The following is a 17,357-nucleotide window of genomic DNA, read 5'->3' on the forward strand; positions in this document are numbered from 1 at the left end:
ATGAGTCAAGTGAGCTACTCCTCAGGGCATAATTTGTGATGTCATTTTAATTCCAAAATGCATGGCAGGGAAAAGCTCAAGAAATTATGCACAGTATAATAGGAAACAAAGAATTCATTCAAAGAGCAGTTAATGTTATGGAATGAAATTCATTCCAGAAGAAAAGGTTAGGACCCTGATTGAGCAAGGAATGCTCTCAATACACACCAATGTTCTGTACACAAAAATAAGAAGCTTCATGATAGGGTTCTTGGGAAATACAGCTTAAAAATGAAAAGCAAATGCACATAAAGAGACAGGCATAAAACTTGTAAGTATGAAAGCTGTCTATCACCTTTTGTTCTGTCTTACCTCTCTTAATTTTATCATTAATTTTTTTGAACATTTTAAGACCAATTCTTTGGCAGTATTTTTTTTTTTTTTTTTTTCCCCAAAGTTTCACTGTTTCTGCTCTTAGAGGGCTCTTGTACAACTGCCTTCTATGCCATCCTCACCCTCCATTCTTCCCATCGTGATTCTAAGTATTGGTCTGAAAGTGCTACTTCTAATAAGAATGATTTAATGTAAAAAGGTTAATTAGATTAGTGATGGATATCATGATTATCAGTCCTCTATCCTCCTTACAGTTCTTGACTTCAGTAGCCTTTTCTGATCACAGTCTTTCTTCAATCATACCATCTCCTTCATATGTAATTTCCCAGATTTCACAGTAGATTGTCTTATGCTTTATTGACCCACAGATTATTATTCAGCCTCACTATTTCCAAAAAAAAAAAAAACCAAAAAACAAAACAACCCCCAAAAAAACACATTAAAAAATTAAGCTGGTATGTCTTTGCTGAGCTTTTCTCTTCCTTTAAAGTCCTCCAGGTGGTGACTTAAAGACCTGTCTTGTCTACTGCTTCCCCTCATTAAAACTAAAATTACTTCCTGATTACAAATGCCCTCCTGTGGTTCCTTTTCCTTATGTATTCCTACACAGCCAAATTTCCAGCTTGTTCCAAATTTATTTGAAGAACCCTTTCTTCACTGGAAATATTTTTTTTTCTCCTCACACTACGTATTCCTCAAAATCTTTGTTCCACTTCTATATGTATTTTTTCATTATTCACTTTTTTTATCTTTCTAAATTTAAGAGGAATTATCATTAAAGCTCATACTCAAGATAAAATTTTGCATCATATATTTCGTAAGCTGCTGAGTGTCTCTGGGTATTTCTGACTGTAGCAGGATATAATTTCTCAAACAAGTCTGAAAGGATTGTTAATATACTGAAAGAAATGAGTGCTACAGCTATTTGCAACTGTCACATACGTTGAATTGCTCTACCACTAAGAAATAGGGGTACTTAGATACTCCCCCGTGGAAATGTCTTGCTTGTATTTATCGTTCCATGTCAATATTCCTTTTCAGTTAGAGTTGTACACTTAGGGACATTGTTTAGTGGTGGACTTGGCAGTGTTAGGTTTACAGTTGGACTTGATGGTCTTAAAGGTCTTTTCCAACATAAATGATTCTATGATTCTAGGACCATGAACAGGCTACTAAAAGGATGTAATGTTTATTTTATTAAATAAAATTCTGAGAGGTTTCTGCTTTGGGAAACATGAGTTTCATCTACATGGCATCTTTGACTAACAAGTTGTGTATCTGCACATTTCAATTTGCTATTTCTAATTTTCTTAAAGTTTTATAGTATTTTCCACATTACAGTGTATTCTGAAATGAATAGTAAGTGTTAGCGAGTGTAACTATGATAGAATATTTAATGGGAACTCTTCAGGGTAACTGTTGGTGGCTGTTTTAATTGCAAGAATAATAAAACTGTCTGGAAAAAAAATAAAAATTGCTCTGAAAGAACAGAAACCATCATCATCTACTGTCTGTTACAGGTGAAAAATAGGAATTAAGAATATCTATTGCCTGCTTAAAATTATGGTGTCCTATGCCCTCTAATGTCTCTATAAAATGGTTTTATTTTTATCCAGATTGAAACTTCTGTCTCTGAGAAATTCCTGTGCTGCACACTTTTCCCTTTCCTAAACAGGTCTGCATGAACTTTCTACAAGATCTTGGACCCTTACCAGGGACACCTGGCTGACTTCAAACTCCATGATGTGGATCCTCCTCAAAGACAGCCTGTTATTCTAAAGATTCCCTTCTGGGCCTACTTCTGAGGTCGATTTGGTTTGTCCTCCCACTTCTGGGATGATTGGGTCTTCTTCTGGGATCGGTTTTTCCTCCCCTCTGGGACGTTTTTTAACTTTCTCAGTTCTGTCTAATGTGTTTGGTACAATACATGTAGATCAATATTCTATCATATCTGCTGCTGTATTAGTAATAAGTTTTCTTCACTAGTGATAAATTTGTAGTAACCTGTAATATTATATATATACACTTGATTGCTGATATTGTGTGCTCCTATAATTGATTATTGCTATAATATTGATTGCTGATAATAATTTGTAATAACTTCAGATATATATATATATATGTACACTTTATTAACCATAGGTATACTTTTTAGTGGTGTTTTTTGTAGTATTAGTGGTAATCCTTAATCTGTAAGAAAGTAGTGAAATTTAGAGGATAAAGTCTCCTTGTCCTTATATATTACAGAATCCCACAATCACTATCTCTGTATACCCATAGACTGAGTAACCCTTTGGGTCATTACAGCAGGCAAAACAAATTAAATTTAAGCTTAAAAGAGCCATAAAAATGCACATAGAAGAAGTGAAATACACACACATGATTGTGTGAATGAACTAAAATGAACTGAAATGCACACACATAGAACTAAAATGGACTTCTTAGGATGTCAAGCTCAGTTCCCACTATTTCAGGCAGTTATGTTACACCATGTCACTCAAAACACGATAAAATTCTATTTTGTGGGAGTATTGCAGGAACAGTTTCACCTGTACTACTTCAATAGAAGGCATATCTGCACACTTTTGATGGATAAATGTCTTGCACTTTCAATAAAATTATTCTCACTGTCATTTTACATTTATTATCAAGCCAGTGTTCGTTATTAGTTTAAATTGTTCTGGTCCTCTATTGCTATTTGTATTGTTAATGTGTTTATACAGAAAATAATTTTTCTGCTTAACTTTAATTTTTCTAGACTAAATAAGTAATTTAGAGTACATCTAAAGAAACAAGTGCAAGTAAGTGAAAGAATGTCTTCTTAGTATTGCACAGTCACAAAACTGGGCTAAATATCTTCCAGAATAGAGTTGGGTAAGTTCTCATCAATTTGGAGTAAATGTAAACCAAACGTCTACCCTTCTAGGTAAGTGTACTTTTAGTCTCCTTTATTGTCCCGGGATTCCAGTAGGGCTTCTTCGTCTTGTTCCCATCTCATGCAACCATTCTGGAACACCAACAACTGACCTGTTCACAAACTTTCAGGTGAAGTCCAACCACTGGGATCGAGCAATCAATTTTTGCCTATCTCTGACAAAAAACAGTACCAAAATTATCTTGCATATGACTGCCTCATACTGTGGGCCTTAGTCATCTCACCATCATACTTTCTTTTCAAGTCACACTGTCTATGAAGGATCTCAAGAAGGCATCTAGTCCAACTACTGCCTCTAACATAGAGCATCTATATAGTTAGGTATTTTCCCCATCTCTTCTTCAAAATTCCACAGCCTCTGTAGGCAATCTATTCCAGCACATCACTACTTAAACTATTAGAAAATATTTAACAGTTCAAGCTTGAATTTTCTGATTTTCAGTGTAGGTTCATCACCAAGTCATCTTTTATGAACTCAAAGGAACAACTATTTCCTTTTGCCTCTGATAAAACTTTTGGGTTTTTTTAGTCTGTGTCTGATTTTATCTCAGTCTTCTATTTTTTAGGTTATCCAAACCCTTCTGCATTATTTGTTTTGCTCTCCTCCAGAACATCTCAATTTTGGCAATTGTAATACAATATTCCAGCCCTTGATGTAATACAGAACCCAAAACTTGTTCCACACGTTTTTTTCCACTGGCACTACTCACAGTTTTTATCAGTCTTGGAAAAAAATGAAAAATAATTATGTTTATTAAGATTATTTTTAATAATGTTTTTACTATAAGCAAGCTGTAATGGACCAAGTCTTCCACATTTCCTTTTGCTGGGAAAACGTTTATGATCAGACAATGAAGATGGTAGCCTAATATCAGGTACCTTGGTAAATTCACATTGAAACATACTCTATTTTCCTTTTCCTTTCCTGTCTTTATCATGTACTTCAACAATTTATTTAAAAACTTACACATAATTCATATCAGGTTAATGACCATGCAGTTTCCTCGGTCATATCTCCATTAAGTAAATATTGATATTACATTTTCTATTACTTCATTATAAAGACAGGTTCATTAAGAAATCTTGTTTCTGGATCTATAATTTCATATGCCAACTTTTTCAGGTTTTCTGCAGAGTATATCATATGATCCCCTTGACTCTGAGATCTTGAAAATTTGCTTTTATGTAAGAGATAATTATATTTCTATTTTCACATACTCATTTAATTAATTAACCTGATTTTTCCTCATGTGCCATATCTTTACAGAAAATTGATCCAGATATTATTTTAAGTTTTAGATAGTACACAGATTATTTTTAATTTCTACTATACCCTGGCTGAATAGGGGCCTCATTTTTCTTCTGTACTTGTTCTCATTTTATTTATAGAACAAAGAAATTTTATTATTTCTATTAATTTCCTCTTTGGGGATGAACTGACTCGACTTTTTAGTCATATTAATTTTATCCTTATGCCTCCTGATATCTAGGATTGTAATTTTATTTTCTAGTTAGTGTTGGTTTCGATTCCACATAGGCTTTCTACTTGTTCATAATACCCTATCTAAGTGTGTGGTGGGTTAACCCTGGCTGCATGCCAGGTGCCCACCAAAGCCACTCTATCACTCCCCTCCTCAGCTGGACAGGAGAGAGAAAATATAATTAAAAGCTCATTGGTCAAGATAAGGACAGGGAGAGATTGTTCAGCAATTACTGTCACAGACAAAACAGACTCAACTTGGGGAAAATTAATTTAATTTTTTACCAGTCATATCAGAGTAGGACAATGAGAAATAAAAACTAAATCTTAAAACACATTACCCCCACCCTTCTATTCTTCCTGGGCTTAAATTTGCTCCCTATTTTCTCTACTTCTTCCCCCTCAGCAGTGTAAAGGGGCAGGGGTGGGGGTTACAGTCAGTTCATCACATGTTGTCTCTGCCGCTCCTTCCTCCTCAGGGGGAGGACTCCTCACACTCTTCCCCTGCTACAGTGTGGCGTCCCTCCCATGGCAGAGTGTCCTCCAAGAACTTCTCCAGTGTGAGTTTCTGCCACTGGGCTGCAGCTTTTCACAAACTTCTTCAATGTGGGCCCCTTCCACGGGGTGCAGTCCTTCAGGAACAGACTCTTCCAGCATGGGTCACCCACAGGGTCTTGACAGCAAACTTGCTCCAGCATGGCCTCCTTTCTCCATGGGTCCATGGGTCCACAGGTCCTGTGGGGAACCTGCTCCAGCACAGGCTTCCCTTGGGGTCACAGCCTCTTTCAGGCTACCCACCTGCTTCAGCTTGGCGTCCTCCATGGGCTGCAGGTGTTCAACTTCTCCACCGTTAACCTCCACGGGCTGCAGGGACACAGCCTGCTTCACCAGGGGCTGCACCACAGGCTCCGCTGCCTTAAGCACCTCCTCCTGCTCATTCAATGACCTTGATGTCTGCAGGGTTGTTTCTCTCATGTATTCTCACCCCTCTCTCTGGCTCCAGTTGTTGTTGCACAGCAACTTTTTACCCTTCTTATGTTATCAGAGAGGTGCTATCACCATCACTGATGGACTCAGCCTTGACCAGCAGTGGGTCTGTCTTGGAGCCGGCTGGCATTGGCTCTGTCATACATGGGGGAAGCTTCTGGCAGCTTCTCACAGAAGCCACCCCTGTAGCCAACCTGCTACCAAAACCTTGCCGTTCAAATCCAGCACAGAGTGGTTGTAATTATAATTGGCTTGATAATCCTACAACACTAGCTTTAAATTATTTTAGTTCTACTTACTTAATGTCATTTTTTACTAAAATAATGAGGGAAAAATTAAGTTCAATTATGTTTAAACATAAAGACTTCTTATGGCTCAGGATGTGGACACCTAATATTGAGGCAATGAAAATTTGGTGCAGAGTTCTAAGTTGTAGTTTTAGTAGTTTGTAGTTTTGTAGTATTTGGTGCAATCATCAATTACAAGAGAAAAACACTGAAACTTCTGGCTGTATGACCTTAATTTACATTGCTGTATATCCTGTGTCTTCTATTACTAATAGCTTCTATTGAACCTGTCACCTTACAAAAAAGTAACTGGAATAAAACCAGCTCACAAATATGGGGTTCCTGTGGTATGTACTTGTTCCATGAAAGTTATTGTTCCATAGAGATGGAAAAATAAATATAGGCTGTAGTCTACAGGGATGAAAAGGTCATTAATCTCTTACCACTGAAATAGTTCTAGCAAAATGAAACTGATAAAGACCAAACATAGATTTGGGAAGGACAGTGAGTTTCACTTTTGCTCCCAGAAGATGTAGCTTTTTCAGGATCATATTATGAGCATACTGGTTAGAAATTGAATGAAATATAAGCTGTTGTTGTCTGTTAAATTTTCTTTATAAGGGTGCGCTTTCGTGTGCTCATCAGGTCTTTCACTGCCATTATTCATTTTTATGAGAAAAAAAAGAGAACATCTTTCTCCCTTGTGACTCCCTCAGTTAGTAATATTGCCTCCCACATCCCAGAGTAAATAAATTTCATGAGAAAGAACATCTTTCTTAAGAATGTGAGAAATGTTCATCTTGCATTAAGTTGGTCTGGCTGATTACCTGTCTCAGTTATGAACATATAACAATGTCCTAAAACAACAATTTCTGGAGTTGCCTGTAACTGCACTTTTAACTGCAGTAGTTAATATAGATTATTTTACAAATAATTATTCCTAATTACAAGATAAAACTACAGATAAAGATTGGAGCAGTATTTGTTCTCTGAATATTTTTTTTTTTTTCGTTCCAGGAGAGGCAGTATTATTGAAACCAGTGAAGGGAGACGCAGCTCGCATCCAAATTATTGAAACCGAGTATTTTTGTGTTCTGGGTTCAGGTGAACATCTTGATTGTTTCCTGTCTATTGGTATAAAAATTTATCAAATTTGTTTATGTATTACACACACACGCACAGAAATGCACATTTCTCAACATTCATATTTTCACTAAAAACAACTTCAGGTACACAGTAAGGGACAAAGCTGGGGTAACGTCCAATCTTGATGAACAGGTGAAAAAGGCCATGGAGCATATCATATAGTACACTTTCCTCAGACCTGAGGCAAGGCCAAGAACCACAGCTCTGCATGTTGGAACATAGATTCAAGAAACTAAAAATTCCAATTGTGATGACAATTCTTGAATTTTAGGTGTTTGACTCAATCTAATGACTGAATCAGATTTTTTTTTTTTTTTGAGTGTTTAGAGGAACTTGACGCTCTATTAGAAAGTTTTTCCCCAAATTTTTTTATAAATTCACTCTGAAATTAATATTCACTTGGTACATTCTGTGTGACAGACTGTACACACACTGTAGCAATGCCAATAGATTGTAAAAAATAATCATAAAGGTTTTAATGGCAACTAGGAAATAATCATAAAACACTGCTAACAGAATTTGCATTTAAATTAACCGACATTTTCTTTAAAAATATTAGAATTTATGTTTATCAATATGCCCTCTATATCTCAGTATTCTAAAATATGCAGAATGTGTTTCTTTAGAAATATATTAAATATTTCATCACTGGGGACATGTTTGTAGACTGACAAAAGCCACTCTTAATTTGCACACTTCTGAGTGCATGCTTTAGCATGACTTTTGTTGATGAAATTCTTCGTGATGGCAGAAAATATAAATGAATGTTTCCCCAAATCCTTCCTCAAAACAGCAGATAACTGCTTGAGTTTTCTTTTATTTTTTTCTCATTTAAATCTGAGCCATTATTGTTCTCCCATTAATCTCTACTAACTAAAAGTGTGTTGGTTTGTTGTTTTTATTTTTTTTTTCTCCTTTATTCATAAGGTAATACAGTTTGAAGGGATAGTGAAATATAATATTGTTGCACCCCAGGGGAGATGATAAACAAAATGGAAGAGCTCAATTACTTTGTCTAAGTAATTTTTCTTTAGGTGCTAATTTGCCAAAGTATTTTTAAATTACTTCGTATACTTTGAGTATTGTATTCTGGTATTGGATAAGCTTTTATGAAGAGCTTTAAAAATATTACTTGTAAATGTTTACTCAGTGTTTCATCTTTGATCTTTTTTGTACGATCTTTATACCAAAGCTGGAATTTATTTTCAATGACTACATATAAATGCAGCACACGCTCTGCGTCCTAACAGATGCCATCTGTAAAAGCATTTACTTTAAATTAGTGGAATAAGTAATCAAAAGGGCTTTGTACTTAATGCAGAACTTTTGGTGACTATTAAATGCTCATTAGAGGGTGTTTTTGCTGTATGACTGTCAAAATCAGCAGGACGTTTATGTTAGATTTCCTGAGTGGGTCAAGATTGAATATGATTTTACAACTTAAATAACGTAAATGAATGCAGGTTATTTCAGAATCTCCAGATGTTCCTTAAACTCTCTGCCCCTAAGCAAAACTCACAGCCAATTTAAATTTTGCAGCAATATTACAGTGAAGAATTTTGCTTCAAACATTTAACAACTCTCTTATTACATTCCACTGATTTGCACCTTAACCATTACAAATTAAAAAGATTTTAGTATTATATTGGAGGTCTCTTTCTTTAAAACATTTATTAAAATAGATGGCTCAGATCAGTCTATCATAAAAAGGCTTTTGGTGAGACAAAATCGTTACATAAGTGCCTTACAAAACTAGGTTGCCTGTCCATATTTTAGGTGCCCTGACTAATCTTAACTCAACTTAATTGAATTTTAAAACTAGGTAACTACTGAAAACATGTTCTACAGGTAAATAGAAGCTTGAAAGTTAACTGTACAGGCGTATGAGTTTTCTATATCTTAAAAAGATTTCTGCATTGTTATATACAATGTATGTATGATACAATAACTTTGTCAATAAGAAGAATGTCTACTTGTATCTTGTTGGTTATTATTAGCACATACTTATGCTAATTTCAACCTTTGAAGATGGCAACATCTGTTAGGAAGAAGGCAATAAGGGTAGATTTAGAGCCAACTTGCAAAGTTTAGTAAAAACTGCTTAAAAGTGGCCTTTAAATAAGACACATTTCTAGGTAAACTTTCAGTGAACAGCAATCACTCTGGGGTTTTGCAATGATATAGGTAGGCTAAATGGCCTGCTAGAAATTATATGTGAATACCCAAATTCCAGTATAAAAACATTAGACCTTTCTATAATAAACAATATTTTTGCATAAGTCCAAGACAAGATGAAGAATTTATGGTGCCAAAGAGAAAATGAGCAAAAGAGATAATACCGTAGACCTTTAACACTAGGTCCTATGGCAGCTGCAGGTTTTTCTGTCCCAGATCAGGACTTGCATGAATGTCTTGTACAATTTTCATTAACGAATCACTGTTTAAGATATGTAGAGTCTAGCAAGTAGAAATTCAAGAGATTCAATCATCAGTTGAATTAAGGTTCCCTTTAATTGGTGAATACAAGAAATTATTAAAACTCTATGGAAATCATAAAGACAACTCAGTTCAATATAAGGTCCCTTTTCATATTCTGGAATGAAAACAGAGACTTGGTCACCCAGGATATGGAGGAGACTGAGATACTCAATGACTTTTTTACCTCAGTCTTCACTGATAAGGGCTGCAGCCACACAGTCCAAGACAGAGGAGACAAAGACAGGGAATGGGTGATGAGTAAATTGAGAGCAGTCCAGAGGAGAAGGACTTAGGGGTATTGGTGGATGGAAAACTATGAGCCAACAATGTATGCTTTCAGACCAGAAAGCCAACTGTATCCTCGGCTACATAAAGGGAAGCGTGGCTATCAGGTTGAAAGAGGAAATTCTCCCCTCTACTCTGTTCTTGTGACACCCCACCTGGAGTACTGTGTTCAGCTCTGGGGTCCCCAGTGTAAGAAGGACATAGGCCTGCTTGAGCAAGTCCAGAGGAGGGCCATGAAGATGACTGGAACACCTCTCTTATGAGGACAGGCTAAGAGAACTGGGGTTGTTCAGCCTGGAGAAGAGAAGGCTTCAGGCAGGCCTTATAGCAGCCTCCCAGTACTTAAAGGGGCCTACGGGAAAGCTGAGGAGGGACTCTTTATGAGGGAGTGTAGTAATGGGATGAGGTGTAATGGTTTTAAACTGAAAGAAGGTAGATTTAGATTAGATATGAGGAAGTAATTTTTCACTGTGAGGGTGATGAGGCACTGGCACAGGTTTCCCAGAGAAGCTGTGGCTGCCCCCTCCCTGGCAGTGTTCCAGGCCGGGTTGGATGGGGCTTTGAGCAACCTGATCCAGTGGAAGGTGTTCCTGCCCATGGCAGGGGGGTTGGAACTAGATGATCTTTAAGATCCCTTTGAACCCAAACCATTCTATGATTCTGTGATAGTCAGTGTACACACTTGTATTCTCTTCATTAGGAACATAGGATAATTCAGGTTGGAACCAACCTCCTGTTGACATCATAGTCAGACCAGATCTGGAGGGCTTCTTGAGGTTCTGAAAATATCCAAGGACAGAGCCTAGACTGTCCTTGAGAGAAAAGTTTCTTCTACTGTCCATCCTGAACCTCGCTTGTTTTGATTTATATCTGTTATCCCTTATCCTGTCACAAAGAACCAGTGTGAAGAGTGCATCTGTGCCTTCACAGTCCCCACCGTGCATTAGGCTGTGCATCTGAGATGTCCCAAAGCTATCTCTGCACCAGGCTGTACAAGCCCCATTCTCCCCGACTCTCCTTATGAGGCAACTACTCCAGCCTGGTCATCTCGGTGCTTTTCCACTGAGTTTACTACAGCATGTTGATGTCTTTCCTGTACTAGGGGGCCTCAAGCTGCACATAGGGCGTGTGAGTGCTGGGCAGAGTGGAATAAAAATATTCTTTAATCTCCTGGTGGTGCTCCTGCTGATGCAGCCCCAGATGCTGTTGGCCATCTTTTCTGCCAGGGCTTGCTGTTGGCTTCCTGCCCAGCTCACTGCGCCTGGGGTCCATTCCCCAGAGCTCTTCTCCACTCAGTCCATTCCCTCTCTGATTCTTTTTTAAAGCTCTGTCAATTCTGATTTAAGCAATTAAAAACATCCCAATCCCCCCAAATAACCCCAGATGAAAAAGAACGAATGCTACAGACCTAAACATTGGCTATATATGCCATAGATTTGATACATTCTTCTACTCTAGAAAAACCCATACTTGATTGCTAACCAGTTATCTAGCTGACTAGAAATAGAGAACAAACAGTGCTCATTTTTAAAGCACTCAGACTGATCCCTACATTTATAAAAGAAGTGTTACAGACACTGGATTATTTTTATTTCAATATCCAATTTGCAGCTGAAGATGACTGGAGGAGCAAACTAACATACTATGTTGATGTTTGCAGGACAGTTATTAATAAAAGTTGTAAACTGTGTGGCTGTCTTTCTGTTCAGAAAGCAATGCAGAAATTTATGAGAATTAAAATAAGAAGTTTGTCCCAGGGGCATAAATAAACAATACTTTTTGCATGTCTCTAAGCCTTTGACCACCCAAGTTCCTTACACCTGTTCTAGCTACTTGTACAAGTTATTCAGACTTCAGCTCTGTAGTAGTGCTGCACACATATCTTCTGCCGAACAGAAGCATCATCAACAAACAAACATCTTTGATTAAGCCAAAATTATTATTATTTTTAATGATTACATTTTTTAAATGTATTTTTTCAGTGGCATCTGTGGCAGAGTAAATGAAGCGCAGGGTTAATTTCAACATGATTTAGGGCTGTTTTACTCAATAACATTATTAACTAGTCTCAATTGTAGAAGATTTTACATCAGTTCCTAAACAAGAAGTTTTTTGAACTGTATTCTAAGAATATAACCTATCATGTTATGAGATATTATGAGGAAAACACCTCTCCATCCTGGCTATTGAACTTGACTGATTAATTGAAACAGGTTGTGTAAGACCATAATTTTTCATTCTCTGTTAAACAGTAGAGTCAGTTATTTTAGTTCCTATATTTTCTCCCTCTACTCCTCCAACAGTCATTTCTTGCCTCTTTCAATATTTGTTTTATACAAAATGAAAAGCATCAACAAGAAATCACTTCCTTTAAAAATCTATCATGAGTAGTTAGGCCATGCATTAGGCCATTTAAACTTGTTAAAGATTATTCTTTCTCTGACTCATGAAGTAGTTGTGTATTATGGGCTCCATTTCTTTATTATTTTCTATTAATGCTGGTCTCATACTGAGAAAAAAAAAATTACATGGTCACTGAGCCAAAATAATAGTCAATGAATGACGTTTAAGTTGCTGGTGATTGCACGGACAGGTCAAAACTTTTCACAGTGAGTACAGTGAAGCATCCTTTACAAAACAGAAAGAACATCACTGTAGAAATAGGGACAGGATCTTTCTGAGGAATACCCTATAATCAGATGTAAAAGCAACTTTTATGAAAGATCCGTTCCTTTGGATTTGCAGAGTCAAACTTGACTAGCCCCAACTAGATTTAAAGCCCAAAACGCAAGACAAAAATAGTTACAAGTAGTACATAAAACCTAGGGTTGTTGTTTGTTTGTTTTTTTCACTTCAGCTACAATTATTTGTGAAATTCAATCTAGTTTTATACAGTCAATATAGTACACTGCTCTAAATCCAGATTTCCTTTAATTATCTTCCATGGACTCTACTACTAAGTGGATAGTTTAAGTTTCCCCACTCTAGGACATATGTAGCTTCCTCTTCACGTCAATTGTTCTCGTAAAATATGGAGGAGCACTTCTGTATCCTGGTAAGTGTATACAAAAGTTGATCACTTTTACCCAAAAATTGGAACTGCTTGTCTTGCTGAACTGAGTTTAGTCTTGTACTAGCTAAAATCAAGCTTTGTCTATGCACTAACTTATACCTGTTTATCTGAAGTTTTCAATGGATTTTTAAAATATCCTACAACTATTCATATATGCATGTTTACTTTAGTGATTTGTTGAAAAGGAATTTTATTTAACTCCTGTAAAAAAAAGGTCTTAGGAAACTGAAATAAACTACATTTTAAATATAAGAAACCTTTCTGTACAAATTTTAGCACTGAGTTACATAGATTGACATGTTTTTGTGTGTGTAGATAATGCCTCTCAAAATGTCATAATGCCATTATTTTACACTAAGTAAATACTGTTTCCTATGAGGATGGAACAAAAATGCAGTCAACATAGGAAGACCTACTGGATGCAAAAAAATCGGTGGGAAGCTGAAAGCCAACACTTTTTTGCATAATTTCTCTCTGTATGAGGTCTATTAAACTATTTTGGTTTTGTTTCATTTCATTTTTTCCTACTTCTGAGCTAGAATGTAAATTCAAGTAAATATGTTCAGGCTGTGTTTCAGAGTACTTGCTATATGAACTTCTGAAAAAGAAACAACTTACACATTTCTGTATTGTCCACATGTGTTTGGGTTTTTTTCATTAGTTAATGTGGCTGCTTACTTACTGTTACATTATTAGAGGTATGTTTTTTAAAATATAAATAATTATAATGTTCTAATCCATTTGTGGTGCTTCATCAACAGTAAGTCACTGCAAAATTGTCCCTATTATAGTCTGAACATTTTGTCAGAAATGGAGTACAGTTGGCCGGTCTGGATGTATTCTCCACAAGTAGACCAGCTCAGTTCTGTGTAGACACATTTATAGTAAGCATTTCCTTTTCCTAGAAGTGAGATTTAAAACATGTTGAGCTAGTTGCTAAACATATCATTGCCAGATGAAAACCAACTTCAATAACTCCCCTCCTCACCATTTTTTTTTTTTAAATGTTAAAATTGATATTCCGGGGTAAAATGATGATGAGAAAGCATGTGGAAGTGCTATTCTCAGACAGTATAAATAGGAGTCTATGTCTTTATGTTACAATTTTCAGTTCTGAGCCTCCGTGGAGCAAACACATTAGAGCAAGGAAATCTTTACATAAAAAGGATTAAGGGATTAATTATTTTATACTTCTTTTGTGCCCCCACAGTATACATCATCATGATGATGGTTATTGTATCTCCTGTTTCATATATGCTGTTGATCTTTGTTTTCAAGGCTTAGTAAACACTACATGCTCAGATAGTAGAAACAATGAGGGCAGGAAAGAAATTGTTCCTTATATATTTAGCCCTTCCCCTTCTATCTACTTTAATCTACTCCAGTCTATTTCATTCTCAGATATTTCTTCAGAAAACAATTCACCACCATATTTTTTAATATTTTAACTGAATATTAAAGGGAGAGAGAAGGAAGGTTTTAAAAGTTCATTGAGACTGTTGCCTTGTACCTAAATGTTGACTCATGCTTCCGTAGCTTATATGTAGACCTCACTGTCATTTTGCAAGACATTCTTGGTTAAAATTAGCATGACTAAGACTATTTAAACCAAATCCTTCATGAACAAAGTTGTAGAACAAGGTTAGGCAGGAGATATGAGGCCATAAGCAAGTTACACATTAGTAAAGTCATTAATTCCTTCTTACATTGTCTGCCAGAATATATTCAGGGGCACAGTAAACTGTTTTTATTGTTGACATTGACATGGCAGTCAAATTGATCTAATAAGTTTCATTGTAGTCTTTTTTTTCCATTTTTTTACAGTCTCCAGGCCCTCACATATCTCCATGATACAGGTCTGACTGAAGGTGAATATTATTATTCAAATAATTCAGTCTGAATAACTGATTTATTAAAGTCTCTGTACAGAGGTTCAATAGCCTTCTGTATCAGTAAGTCAGCTTGATAAAACAAGCACAAATACTCATGCTTTTTGTTTGTTTCCTGAGAGGCAAAAGATTTCCTGGCCTGTTCTTAGTCAGTTAAATCCAAGAAAGTGTTAAGTGAAATTCAAGAGCAATATTTAAATTGTGATATTAATTTATTAGTTGATTATTCTTTTTTGAGAAACCCCTTCATTTAAAGGGACTCTTCGTAGAGTTTAGTAGGTGAGTAGGTAAAGAAGAAGATATTCACTGTTCATTGCATCAGCTCTTGATTAATGTATTTATTTTAGACATTACAGACCTGTTGAGTTTCTGTGGAATGTACACTATTTGTTTCGTATCTCCAGTAACTAAGGACAGGCTATAAAGTTTTTCAACGTACCACAGAATATTGATATGTTTGAATATCCATAATGTGTATGGTAGTTTATATACCATTATTTATAATCCTAAGAAATGTGGTTAAGTGTTGACAAACTTACTAAATAGACTTACTTTTACACTTGTTCTTACCAAAGTTAATCTATGAACTTTTATTATTAAAGTTCAGTTAAGATGTATTTTAGTTAATAAGTAAGATTTATTTTAGCTCTTCTGTTTCTACTTTTTTTCTTAAAACTTTTTCTGGGATGAGACAATGCAGAGGTCAAAAGGCAATAAATTCTTGAACTGATGATGATAAAGAGAAAGAGGTACCCAGATTTTCCAATCAGCTGCTTTTTCTTAGCCAGCAGTGCCAGTTGTCCTGGTAAACTTGTTGTGATAAAGTAATATTTACATTTAAAAATTATTCTTTATGTAAAAGGAAAATGTTAATAATTCTTGTTTACTTTTTTCAATAAGTTTGTCTATGCCAGCAAAAATATTTTCTAAAAAAAAACAATTTTTTAAAAAATTGTCCTGAATACCTGTGAAAGATGGAGTTATACTGTAGGTGCTGTTCCTCTGCAACTTGGTGTTGTGGTTTAACTCTGTCAGGTAGCTCAGCCTCACCCACCTGCTTCCTCATTTCCTCTCCAGTGGGTTGGGGGAGAGAATTGGATGGGCAAAAGTGAGACAACTTGTGGATTGAGATAAAGGCATTTTAATAGGTAAAATAACTGCTCATGCAAGCAAAGCAAAACAAAGAATTAATTCATCACTTCCCACGGGCAGGCAGGTGCTCAGCCATCTCCAGGAAAGCAGGGCTCCATCACACATAACAGTGACTTGGGAAGACCAATGCCATTGCTCCCAATGTCTCCCTATTCATTCTTCTTCCTCTAACTTTATACGCTGAGCATGACCTCATATGATAATGCATGTCCCTTTGGTCAGTGGGGGTCTGCTGTCCCAGATGTGTCCTCTCCCAACTTTCATGCACCCAAGGCCTGCTTGCTGGTGGGGTGAGGTGAGCTGCAAAAAAGGCCTTGACACTGTGTGAGCACTGCTCAGCAAAATATCCCTGTATCAACACTGTGTTCATCACAAATCCAAAACGCGGCATCATACTAGCTACTGAGAAGAAGATTAAGTCTCTCAGCCAAAACATTTGGTCTTATACCATCTTTCTAGTCTCCAGGGAAAAAAAAATGTAACATACCCAACAGATATACATTAAACTAAAAATATGCAGTTTAGATGATATTCACATATTTCTATGATGTATTGGACTAGAGGAAGGTCTTCAGATGGTCTGAATCATTTCTCTACCCTGAATATAGCTCCATGGAATTTGTAAGTACCATAGTATCCTTTCCAATTTTTTTTTTTTTTTTTAATCAGTATGACTTTTAAATTCCAGTGTAGCTATTCATACATGATAGTTTTACATTCACTTTCTACAAGTGCTCTCTAATATTTGCTAAAACTTAATGCCTTTTTTAAAAATTTATGCAAATGAATTTGTTCATTATGCTTTTCCTGGAGAGTAAGAACAAATGGATATCAGTAAAAAAGGCAATCATATTTTTTGTAATTAAGATTAAAATTCAAAAAGATTTAATTTTTGAACTCATCTCACTAGGTTCTAAATTTTTTCCCTGAGGCTCAGAAAAATTCATCATCCTAAGTTATAGAACAAGTAGTCTTGCCTTGAAGACAAAAAAAAGTGTTTAGATTTTATATATTCCTCTATATTTTAGTTGAAGACTATTTTCAGTCTAATGTTATTGGTGAGATAAAATTTTGCTCCTTTAATAGAATCTATATGGATGTTCCCCTATAATTTTACATTCTGCCTAATAGTTTGCAGATTTAATTCAATGTCTGGCTTAAATCAGTTTTTCTTTAAATTAGTTAAGATTAAATTGCCAGATCTCTGATACTTGAAATCAATAGTAAAGTTTCAGTGCAATGACAGCATCAGAGAAAAAAAAAAAAAAGACAG

This window comes from Athene noctua, chromosome 1, assembly GCF_965140245.1.
Source record: "Athene noctua chromosome 1, bAthNoc1.hap1.1, whole genome shotgun sequence".
Lineage (NCBI taxonomy): Eukaryota > Metazoa > Chordata > Aves > Strigiformes > Strigidae > Athene > Athene noctua.